Here is a 12,543-nt window from a genome sequence, read left to right as displayed (position 1 = left end):
TGTGATACCATGAAAGTGTTCAGTTTTAGTTTAAATGGTGATAGATTTTGAGCTCTCTCTGCTGTGGCTGTGGAACAAGCCACCCTGACACTGAGTAGCCTAAAATAACCACTTACTTGGCTTGTGGTTCTGTGGCCGCTTGCTGGGTGATTCTCCACTGGTTCAGCTGGGCTCACTCCTGCAGCCAGGCTGGCTGGGGGCTGGCACTCAGTGTAGGGTGCCCTCAGCCGGGGAGGCCGGCCCACTCCACACCCTGCTCCAGCTGACTGTTTAGGCTTGTTGGCTGGTGGTGGAGGCCAGATGGACTTGAGGACAGAAGCTGAAGGTTTCCTGAGGCCTCAGTTTGGACATTGTACAGCATGACTTTTGCCAGACTTTGGATCAGAGCAGATGTTGCCTTTTGGTAGGAGGAGATGGAAAGTCCTGTGGCCAGGTTTTCGGTCTGCTGCAGCAGCTGATACTTGTCTGTTCATTTGAATACTCCAGTATAATTTTTTTTTCGGTACTGTAGATTGAATCCAGGACCTTCACACTGAGCTACATCCCCACTCCCACACCCCTTTTTTATTCATTTGGTTTTTGAGACAATATCGCTGAGTTGCCCAGTGCTTAGGCTGGATTTGAACTTAGGATCCTCCTAGTTCAGGCTCTCAGAGTACTGGGATATCAGGTGCACACCACCATGCCCACTTCCATCTCATTTTTAAACCGCTGAAACCATTGGTTATGTATGTATAGTTTACTCACCCTGTCTTCTCTGTGTGCTACCCTTGCAAGTGAGGAGTATTTCGAAGAATCTCACTTTTCTGATTCATCTATTTAATCTATGCATGTGTTTATTTTTTCAGATGTCAAAGTAACTTGAAGAGAGAATTCATTGTCTGCTTTTTTTGCCATACTGGGAATGAACCTAGTATATGCCTCACATATACTAGGCAAGTGCTTTGCCAGTGTACCCTCAGCCCTTGAAGAGAGAATTTAACATAAGTAAAACTATACTATAGTTGGTTTACTTATACAGTGTATGGTATTTGCTGAATATTTTTTCGTGTCTGGTTTGTGCCTAACAGGTGTTTAGAAATGGACCTTCAGGAAACTTATATTCTTACAGGATGGACAAAATTTATATTCACCAAGCATTTCTTACAAGTTTAATTGAAGATAGTGTACAGATGCATATGACTTAGTCCTTTGAGTGACACAGAGAAATAGATATGTAAAGTAACTATAAGTCAGAGCAAAGTAACAAGTGCCATGAAAGAAATGCAGGCTGTTACTGAAGTAGAAAAAAATTGGGAGGAGGCAGATGATCAAGTGCCAGGTATGTGATTCATGTAATTAACACCTGAGGAGGAAGCGACCTTGAAATTAGAGTGATGGCTTTATAGAGAAGATGAGTTTTGAACAAGACTTTGAAGAAGAGGTGGAGTTTGAATTAAGTGGAGAGGTGAGAACCCTACTGAATTTAGGGTTGAGCTGTGTTTGCCCAGGAGGGTAATTATTTAATTAAGAGAGTCTTTTCAAGTGGCAAGTATTAAAGCGCATGAGATAACACAGCTGTAGAAAGACTGTGGCAAACACCATGCTGGGAGCAGGTCTGGCAAGTGTTTCTCTCCTCCATGGTACCAGGGCTTAATTTCTTCTAGTCAGGTGTGTATCCCTCGATTAGGACATTCAGTAAAGAATGGTTATTTTATAAAGAAGTGTGCATCTCATTTTCCCTGACATGCTCTCAGTACCCATGTATTTGTTAAAGGAAATAGAGATAAAGAATACACACACACACACACACACATATACTAAGAAGGAAATCTAAAATTAACAAAAGAAAGGAAAGCCCCACGGGGTATGTCACCTGGTACTTTCTACAAATATATCTGGATCTATTTAATGGCTAAACTGGTAGAAATAATTGGGGAGTTTCCTTTCCTAAATTTGAAAGACAAATTTGCTTTATAAACTTTCTCTTCTAATGGGTCCTCTTTAAACTATTTTAAGAAGGAGAAGAATCAATTAAACCATACTTTGTTTAATCTAATTGCATAGCACAATACTTAAACATGTATCAGTTATCAAAGTGCTTAATTATATCTATATAATTAGTAATAAAATATAAGAATTTTTTTCTGGTACTGGGGATTGACTCCAGGGCCATTGCACTGACCTATATTACCAATCTTTTTCTTGTTTTTTACTTTTGAGACCATGTCTCACAGAGTCAGTAAGGTACCCAGGCTGAGCTCAGACTTGTGGTCCTCCTGCCTCAGCCTCCCAGAGTGTTAGAATAACAGACATGGGCCACCATGCCCACCCAGCTAGTAATTTTTATTTAAGTAAATCAAAGCAGTCTTTCACTTTCAAATGGATTAAAAACACCATTACAAATGAGTCCTATTATCTAGTTTATCATTGCCTTTCCTGTAAAGCAGAGGTGCTTAACGAATGTTGTCTAACTTAACTGCTGCTACCATGTGATGAATTTCCGTAGACTTCTTTGACAGAAACTTTTCTACTACCTCATTTCTTTTTAGTGACAAGAACTTGAGGGAATTTATAATGGTTTTGATCGTTTTATTTCTTTAAATAGCTATAGTGTATGTTCATTTCCAAGGAAATGCATCACAGAGTTGATAATGAGATAGCACATGTAAATATTTTGCAAGCTACAAATCCTATTCAAATAAATGTAAAGTGGTATTGTTCTGAGATCAGTATTTGTTCTTTCAGGGTCTCTAGAAAACCGTAATAGTTGATAGTTTAGACTCTAGAGCCACGTGTTCTGGGGTCAAGCTATGTAACCCACGGACAACTTCCTAAAAGCTTTCTGTGTCTCAGTTTCTCTGTCTGTGAAAATGACACAGTAATAGTGTATCTACTTCATAGCATTGTGAGAAGATTAAATGGATCATTGTTAGGCGTGGTGGCACATGACTGTAAGTGTAGCACTCAGAGGCTGAGGCAGGAGGATTGCCATGAGTTTGAGGCTGGCCTGGGCTACATAGTGAGATCCTGTCTCAAAAACAAAACAGAGTAATAAATAGATTAATATGTGAAATCACACCAGTGTCTTGGCGCACAGTGAATGCTCTGTAAGGGTTAGCTATTTTCATCACTATGCTCATCACTTCACCATGTAACAGAGGATAATTGCTCTTGAGTTTATGCTAACCATGGTTTTCTCTGTGGAATTCTTCCTTCCTACTTTGCGGTTCCCTCAGATAGAGAGCTCATTAAGGTTAAGGACTGAAACTTATTAATTTTTATGTCTTCAGTATTTGGCATAGTTCTTAGTACCTGATAGACATTCAGTAGGTAAATGGATTACATTGTATATTCATCACACAGCCAATGAAGAGAGGAGGAGTAGGAGAAGTATAGAAAAAAAAGTGTTCCATGTCTGTGTTAATATTCCTCCCTTTCTGGTCCACCTTGCTCTCGTTCGCCAAACGATGGCCTTCTCTTACTCCATTCTTGCCAGCCTGGCCTCACCTTGCCCTTCCAGCCTTACGCAGCCCCGTCTCGCCTGCATTTGGAGTGGCCTCTTGGGAAACGTTCAGTAACCACTCCTGCCTGTGACAGTCTTCTACTCATAGAAGTCTTGGCCCATGCATATTTCCTGCTGCTTTTTAAAATTTTTATCATTTTAATTGTGTGACATATGCACATTGTATAAAGTTCACAAGCGCAAAACCTACATGGTAAAGTGAGCCTCAGGCTCCAGAAGGCAGTTCCTAAATTACCAGTTCTTTATGTCTCCCTGGAGAAAGACTCTGAGATGGGATATGTGTTTTAATTTTAGCACATTCTACACTGTTTTACTTTGTTCTTTTTTGCATAGTATATGTAGGATACTGTTCCATATCACACATATAGGACTGCCTCATTCTTAATAAAGCTGTAGAGTAGCTCATCATTTTCAGCTAGTCCTTGATGTTGGGGATAGTTATGTTTTAGTTATTGCCAACATCAGTGTGTTGCATATTCTTACACATACCAAAGTCCACATGAGTATATCTGTAAGGTAAGTATTGATGGAGTTACTGAGCCGAAGAATATGTGAATTTTTAGATGTTCACAAGGGAAGACAAGCAGCTCTTTATAGAGATTATATTAACATAAATTACCATCAACAAGGTATGTATTTCTAGCTGAGCATGGTGGTGCACACCTTTAATCCCAGCACTCTGGAGACAGAGGCAGGAGGATAGCCATAAATTCAAGGCCAGCCGGGGCTATATAGTGAGTTCAGGACCAGCCTAAACTATACAGTGAGACCCTGTCTCAAAACAAAACGGTATGTATCATGCACTACATGAAAACACCTGGCTGAGGAGGCAAGAAGTGACCAAAATCAAGCCAGCATTTGCATTGTGATCACCCAGACACAATGGTGTCCAGGAGGAAAGTGTGCCTTTCTCTAATTTCAACTGCTAATTCAAGTATTCAAGGTGGGCAAGTAGAGGCATTGTTCCTTCACCTCGTATCATAGAGTCACTGTACAAAGCATCCTCTGATCTGTTAAAAAAAAAAAAATCTCAAGATCCCTTTTGGCTAGAACCACTCTCTTCCAGTAATTTGCCAAATTAACAAACAAGGAGAAAGGGGAGAGGAACTCCATGTATATTCTCTAGGCCTTTTAGAAAATATGGGTTGTTCCTTTGGCCATATGCATGCAAATCTACAAAAAGGGTGATATTGTAGATATCAGGAGAATGGGTACTGTTCAAAAAGGAAAGCCATATAAATGGTGCCGTGGCAAAACTGGACGAGTCTACAGTGCTGCCCAGCATGCTGTTGGCATTGTTGTGAACAAGAAAGTTAAGGGCAAGGTACTTAACAAGAGAATCAGTGTGCATAGTAGGAATATTAAGCACTCTCATATTTGAGATAGCTTCCTGAAGTGCATCAAGGAAAATGATCAGAAAAAACATTCCAAAGAGAAAGGTAGCTGGGTACTACATTTTGTTTGTCCATTCATCTCTTGATGGACATTTGGATTTCATGGTTACTTTTGGCTATCATGCTACTATAAACATCAGTATATATATTTCAGTCTCTGCTTTAAATTCTTTTATAAATGTGCCCAAAAGTAGAATTGCTGACTCACATGGTTTGCACAATGCACGGTGTCCCATGTCTACCATAAAGAATAATTGTACTGTCCTAAAATCTCATGCTTTAACTATTCATTTTTCATTCCCCTTTGCCTCTGCTTAGATTTGCATATATTCCTTTTGGGGGAGTTCATACTCCTCTAACTCAGAACCTTCAGGTAGAAATGAGTTATTGAAGTCAGTGATTAAGCGGGTCAGAAAATGAGGTACCCTGGTAAGTTACTTATTGTCCTTTAGGCCTAGAGATTTTGAAAGTTACCTGCACCATTAACATATAGGTAACAAACATAGACCTTTAAAAGATGTGAGTTTCAGGTAAGATTTTGTGGGCATACAATTATGTATTATATCCATTAAGTCCATAAAAATGTAAGCACATGTATGTTATGCCCACTCTTGTGCTAGATACTTTAGGAATTAAAGAGTCCTTGAGGACATTTTAGCAATTTCCACCTTTTCCATCCCTAGGTACCACTTTGAAAGTTGTTCCCAAGAGCCACATGTTTTGAAAGATGCCATCTTTTACATAACTACCTTCGTGCCAGGCCTTTTCAGAGTAGTGAAAATAGCACTCAAACCTCCATTGTATTTTTCAGGAGGTTCTAGTGGTCTGGGGATCTTGATAATAGAACTAGTCAAGTTTTGAGTTCAGAGGCTGTCTTCAGTTCATCTGTCTGTGTGGTTGTCACTGCGCCCAGTCCTGTCATGACAGCTGTGTCGAGGTCTTCTGTGTGGCTGTATTCTAGGCTTGTCTTGCTCGGGTTACCAGCTCTCTGTCTGTCTTCCTCAGTAGTTTGCTGACCCAGCCTTTCCCACTGTACTTTTTTGTTTTTTGTTTTTGGTACTGGGGATCAAACTCGAGACCTTGCACTTGCAAAGGCAGGTGGCAGCACCAGTGAGCTAAATCCCCGGCCCTCCCACTGTACTTTCTTTGTGGCGATGACCATCGAAGTATAAGAAACACTGCACTAGCACGGAAAATGGACCCTCAAGAGTTTGTGCCTATTAAAGCAGTGGTTGCTGTGATGTTTTATTGCTCTCTCCATGTGAATGTCCCGGTGTCCTGTTATTCGTGTTTATATACATTTTGTATAATGTTAATATGTGCATTATTAGTGCAACCTCATTTTTCCTTTTTTAAAAAATCTTAAGTTTTAAGATTTTGCATACACTTTGAGGTATGTACAGTCTGCCTTAAAAACCTCTACTGACAGGGCCGGGCATTTAGCTCAGTGGTGCCACTGCCTGCCTCGCAAGGTCCTGAGTTCAATCCCTGGTACCAAAAAAAACCCTCTACTGACAAAGCTAACTTTGATTATTTTTTCTGAGTAAAGTACTAACCACTGTGTACAATGGTAGTACAGATTCTATAGATAATAGTGAGGACTCTAACCGCTATAAACAGAGAAGTGGATTTAGTTAGGGAAAAGTTCTACCATCTGTCCCCTACCTTCTTGATTCACTGTGCTCGTCAAGTATAAAAGTTCTGTGTGCATTTGGAATAGAAATGGCATATTCTGAAAATCTGGGACTTTTTAAAATGTTACATAGCTTAGAGTTTCAGTTTTACAGGTAAAAAGCTGTGGAGATCTATTTGACAGCAGTGGAAACAAATTTAACACTAATTGTGTTAGCTTTCTGTTACTGTGACAAAATCAAGTTTTAAGGAAGAATGGTTTATTTGGGCTCACAGTTTCAGAGGTTTCAGTCCATGGTCATTTGTCCTTATTGGGCTTAGGCCTGCAGAGGCTCAGCACATCATGAAGGGAATATGTGACAGAGAAGCCCCATTTTCCTCATGGCAGCCAGAAACCAAAAGAGAAACAGGAAGGGGCAGACCCCCAAGGTCCTCTTCAAGAGCATGCCACCTAGTGAACTAACTTTATTGCATTAGGCCCCATCTGTTGACAGAAAGTTCAACCACTTCCCATTGGTACTGCAAGCGGATGACCAAGCCTTCAATACATGGGCATTTGAGGGACATTCAAGTTCCAGACTCTATCACTAATGAACCATACACTTTAATATGGTCAAAGTGCTAAAGTGTATGCAGTTTTTTAACAGTTCTCTCCTATAACTGATTATTTAAAACACCTCCCAAATGATGGTCATATGATGAGACCCTGACCTTTACTGTATGTAATACTATGTGAGGATTCCATTTGATATCTGTAGATCATGTTTGCAACTATTTGTGCAAAGTACTTTAAGCACTTTAGTCCCTTGAGTTACATTATAAGAGAAATGTGAAAATTAATGCAAAGCCAAATAAAACCATGAACAACTATCCACTAAAGCTACTTTAATGATTCAGACTATTAAATGAACCATTACTAATACACTCTCTACATATTTGCTTTATGGGCCTGGGGAGGTGGATAGAAAAAGGCAATAGAAGAATATCTTAAGTTGCATTTAATGATTCTAGTGTTCCAAAGGCCGGATATAAATGGAAGATGAGCATTTCTACTTCATTTGTCTGGCCAGATCCTTATGCCTAATGGCTGGATATACACCATAAACACTGTGAAGAAGCAACCATGGAAACACTTGTTTTCTTGTTGGACTAAATTTACTCTGGGTTGAATATTAACACAGTGCCTGGCAGGACTTTAAAAGCAAAAATAGCTTAAGCGTGATTCACTCTGAGTCATGCACTGCTATTGCTGCTATACTGCCTAAAGCTTGACATTGAACAAGTTGGCAGCCTGTATTGCTACATTTTTTTCTAGGAATTTTGAACACATTTCATTCTGGTGAATTTGCTTGTGCAACGATATTAAATAAAGTAATATGTTTATTTTGTTTCAAAGTCAAATGAATTTGAGAATGGTGAAACTGAAGTGTTTTTCTTGGGCTTTCTGGAAAAGCTTCGATTCTCAGAATTCTGTGGCTCCAAGTCTTACTTTATTTTATACAGTATTAATGAAATATGGAAGTTATGTTATATATTCTTTGGGCTTTTCTGATTGAAAACACCACACAGACTGAAAATCATTGTTAAAAAGAAGCCAGTAGTACTATGAAGTAGGGCTCATTATTTTTCTGATATTACTAGACAAGATGGATCGTGCCATTCAGAAAGCTGTTTCCTTTTCTTTCATAATAGGTGAGGCATGCAGTGTAGCCCGCTTACAGTGAAGTTGGATGTATAACTTACAAGCTTCTCTCTTGTTATGAAAGGTTATATAATGGGAGTTGATTGGTTTGGAAAGGCAGCCTGCACCCTCCCACGGGATTTCTCTTGGCCCTTGCTGCATGCCTTTCCCTGAGTAAACTCATGTGGCTGAGAAACAGTGAGCGCTTCCTGGCTGACTGTGGGAAAAGCTTTGAAGGGTCAGTGGCTGTCACCTGGCAGCAGTCAGAAATGGCTGACAACCTAAAACAATATATATGAGAATGGTTTTCCCTTGATGTTCCAATCTTTATTTTAACATGTTTTTGTGTTTAACTGTTGGAGTTGCCTAAGAGTATAATTTCAATTGAGGTTTAGTTTCAGCTCTTTAATTTTAAACTGTAGGGAACATGATTTTTTTTTTTTTTAATTTAAAGGCATTATCATTTTGCCTTAGGATTTCAATGATTTGTATAGGAAGAGATTTCCTGTGACTGCCTGAAGCCATAGGAGCTTAACCTAGTTCTTAATATTATTTTGAAATTGGTTTACCATAAAATTCTTACATTAGAAGATGTAACTGTCAGAGAATTTCAACATAGTTGCATAAATTGCGTTTCATATTACAACTTGTTCCCTGCTTGACTTCATTGAAAGTAATAAAAGGACTCTTTGAGAAAGATCTGGTGAGTTAGCATCATTATTTAAAAAAAAAAAACTTACTCATAATGTATCCTATGTTGCTAAGTTTTCAAAGTTAGCTATCTCAGCCACACCCAAAGCCCTTTCAGAGGATTGAAATCCGCTTATTCACTTATGCTGGCTTAAGAGTTTTCTTCCCGGTAAAGTGAAAGAGCTGAGATAGATATGAATTTTCCATGAGATATGATAATTACATGAAAAACTAACATTTGGAAATTGAGCTGCTGCCAAATCTTGAATGTAATATGTAGTTCCTTCTTCTGTGGTTAAAGAGATCCCACAGGACAGGACTTTCCAACTTGGGCCCTGTGGGTGCCAGAAATACCCGTGAGGTACGTTTTTTGTATCCGAAAGGGGTGCCACTCCCCTTCCTTAGAGCAAGAAGGGGGTACCAGTCCTGCTGTAGTGTCCCCCTTAATCAAGATTGTGCAGACCCTCCACTGCTGCATTTTGGAGGCACAGGAGGTTTTTAAATGCCTTGAAAATCAGCACAACCAAGTTTAAGTAGCTAAGAATTTTCAGGTTGTAAGCCAAGAAGCAGTCTGAGTGAGTCTCAGCATGTCCCTGTAGCCACTGTTATTACTGCAGATGTGTCTTATCCTTAGTTCTGTGAACCTTTAGTTTTCCCCTGTCATTAACTAGTATACTCACTTCTTGAGCCCGTATTATATGCCAGGAACTAGATTTTTGTTTCTTGGTCCTTTGAGACAGGGTCTCCCTGTGTAGTTCAGACTGGCCTTGAACTCACTATGTAGCCCAGGCTGGCCTCAAACTCACAGCAATCCTTCTGCCTCAGCTTCCTCGCATGCTGAGATAACAAGTGTGTGCTACCACACTCAGCTCAGAAATTAGAATTTTTGATAACAAAAATTTGAATAAGCTTTTAAGAAGTACATACTTAACTTGGAAAGCCAGACATGTAAATTATTAAATGTATTAACCATATGCTTTTTAAAAAAGACTGGGTACAAACATATCATCATCTTGTAGTAGTAACAAGTTTTTTAAAAAATAATAACTATATAATGGAGTATGGTGTGATGTTTTAATACATGAGTGTATTGTGGAATGATTGGATCAACCTAAGATATCTGTCACCTGACCTATTTTTCTATGATGAAAACATTTGAAAATCTACTTAGCAGTTTTGAAATATACAGTATTATTACCAACTGTGGCCACTATGCTGTGCAATAAATGGCTAAAATTTATTCCTCCTAACTGAAAATATGTGCTCTTTACCAACATCTCCCCTGTCCCTATTGTCCCCCTCCTGCAACCTCTGGTAACCACCATTCTGCTCTCTACCGGTAGGCATTCAGCTATTATAGATTCCACATATAAGTGAGATTATGCAGTATTGATCTTTTTGTGCTTGACTTATTTCCCTTATAGTGTCCTCCACGTTCACCCATGTTGTCACATGTGACAGAATGCCCCTTTTAAAAGGCTGAATAGGGCCAGGCAAGGTAGTGCACACATGTAATCCCAGCACTTGGGAGGATGAGGCAGGAGGATTGCCCCAAGTTCAAGGCCAGCCTGGAGTACATAGTGAGTTCAAGACCAGTGTGTTAGTTACTTTTCTCTCATTGCTGAGACAAAATACTCAACATCCAGAGTTAAAGGGGAAATGGTTTATTTAGCTCACAGTTTGTAGAGGTTTCAGTCCATAACTGGCTGGCTCCAAGGCAGGGTGGCACATGGCAGAGGGCATCACAGAGGAGAAACAGTTCATGGCGCCCACAGGGTAGCAAAGCAACAAGGGGCCATAACATTGTCTTCCTGTCGCTTTTATCTTATTCATACTACTTAGGGTGAGTATCTTGAGCTTAATCCTAGTGCCCTCGGGCCTAGCCCCACTGTGAATCAGTCACACACTCCAGATTCAGCCACCTCCGGAAAAGCATGAGGCTTTGGGGGAATATCTAAACACAAGCCATAACAACCAGCCTGAATTGCATAGCGAGACCCTGTTTCAAAAAACAAGAGAGAGAAAAGAAAGAAAGGCTGAATAGTATTCCATTGTGTATACAAAATGCCATATTTTATTTATCCACTCATTTGCTGACAGATACTTAGGTTTCTTCCGTATCTTGGCTCTTGCAAATTATGTTGCAATTGACCTGGGAGTGCAGATTTCTCTTTGACATAACTGATTTCAATTCCTTTGAATGTATACTCAGAAGTGGAGTTGCTGGGTCATATGGTAATTCTATTTTTAATTTTTTAGGGAAGCTCCATACTGTTCTCCATAATAGCTGTACTAGTTTATAGTTCCACCAGCAGTGCACACAGGTCCCCTTTTCTCCATATTCTCTGACACTTATTTTTTTGTCTTCGGTGGTAGGATTCTCACTGGAGTGAGTTGGGGTCTTGTGGCTTCAATTTGCATTTCCTTGGTTAGAGTTATTGAAATTATTTTCGTATGTCTGCTGGTCATTCGTATGTCTTTTGAGAAATATCCATTCAGATCCTTTGCCCGTTTTTAATTGAGGTTTTTGTTTGTTTTGCTGTCGAGTTCCCAATTTGCTTTTAACGTTGGTCTATTATCAGATGTGTGTTCTTGACACCTTTGTCAAAGATCAACAGATGCCGAGAGCATGGGTTTATCTCTGGGCTTTCTGTCCTGATTGATGAGTAATAGCAATTTTTAAAAAACCAGTAACAACTGTTGACCTTTTGGAGCACTTCCTACATTCCCAGAGCTATTCAGGGTGCTGTGGTGCAGGTGGAGAGCAGTGTTCTCACTTCACAGGGAAGATTATTGAGGCCTATAGAGGGTGAGCTTTTTTTTGCCCACCTTCGTGTTCATGTCCTTGACCATTATGTAAACTGTGGTTGTTGATTGGGTTTATTGAAGGAAAGGAAAGATCTCTGAGGAGGAGGAGAAAGTGAGAACTCAGTATACCAGTGATAATATGATCTCTTTTTTACAATATTAAAGTTTGTTTTTTAAAATGAGTGATTATTTTGGAGTACTTTTGCTAAAACCTGTGTTGCCAAAATAAAGTGGCTTCCTCCTGGGGCTAAAGCTGAAGGTGGTTTACCACATATGCAGCGTATCTTTCTTAGGCTATGTGTGCTAATTGCCAAAAGGAGCCAAGCCTGAGGACTTAGTGTTCTTGCACATTACCTCAGAGACTAAAATCAACTCTGAAGCCAGTGTTGGGTTTGCCATTCAGAGGTACAGTGGGGCAGTGCCAGGAAACAAGTTAGGTAAGAGTAAAGCTTCCCTTCCAGAGCTCTCGAACAACCTCCTCTGTCCTTTCAGCTCCCTCACCTCACACCCAGCCCTTCTTTCTCCTCGTCAGCACGTCAGCACCACTAACAGTTCCTCAGAGCCCCACAGCCCTCCCATGGCTCTCGGCTTTGTCCAGAGGCCCAGGAGCAGGGAGAGGAATGAAGGTCATGGCTCACTCTGTTCCCAGGGTCTGAGGTTAACCAGTGCCCAGGAAGGGTCAGGGACTGTGAGATGGGAACAAAGCAGCCTCCCGGGCAGCTCCCGGCAGTGCATCTGGGGTGCAGTGTGCTCCTCAGGTGCATTTATTTCGTATGGACTCCTTTTTCATTTCTTGGTACAGTTTACAAGAAAATATTTTACCATAGGAGCAA

The 12,543-nt window shown here is 40.1% G+C and overlaps 1 protein-coding gene and 1 long non-coding RNA gene across 3 annotated transcripts in view; both read left to right on the top strand.

The window, feature by feature from the left end:
• LOC147830259 (uncharacterized) overlaps positions 1 to 6,552 on the top strand; it is a 29,887-nt gene extending 23,335 nt beyond the window's left edge. Inside the window, exon 2 of the long non-coding RNA XR_015440201.1 lies at positions 849 to 6,552. This is a non-coding gene — a long non-coding RNA (uncharacterized LOC147830259). The remainder of the gene's footprint in view (positions 1 to 848) is intronic.
• Positions 1 to 12,543, top strand: part of Nsmce2 (NSE2 SUMO ligase component of SMC5/6 complex) — a 251,778-nt gene that overhangs the window by 113,403 nt on the left and 125,832 nt on the right. The gene's annotated exons all lie outside the window — the stretch shown is intronic.

The sequence above is a fragment of the Heterocephalus glaber genome, unplaced genomic scaffold, assembly GCF_053883595.1.
Source record: "Heterocephalus glaber isolate CG9 unplaced genomic scaffold, H.glaber_assembly_v1.0 deba00000281, whole genome shotgun sequence".
Lineage (NCBI taxonomy): Eukaryota > Metazoa > Chordata > Mammalia > Rodentia > Bathyergidae > Heterocephalus > Heterocephalus glaber.
The sequence above is the reverse complement of the archived record's forward strand: the minus strand, read 5'-3'. Positions and strand labels throughout refer to the sequence as shown.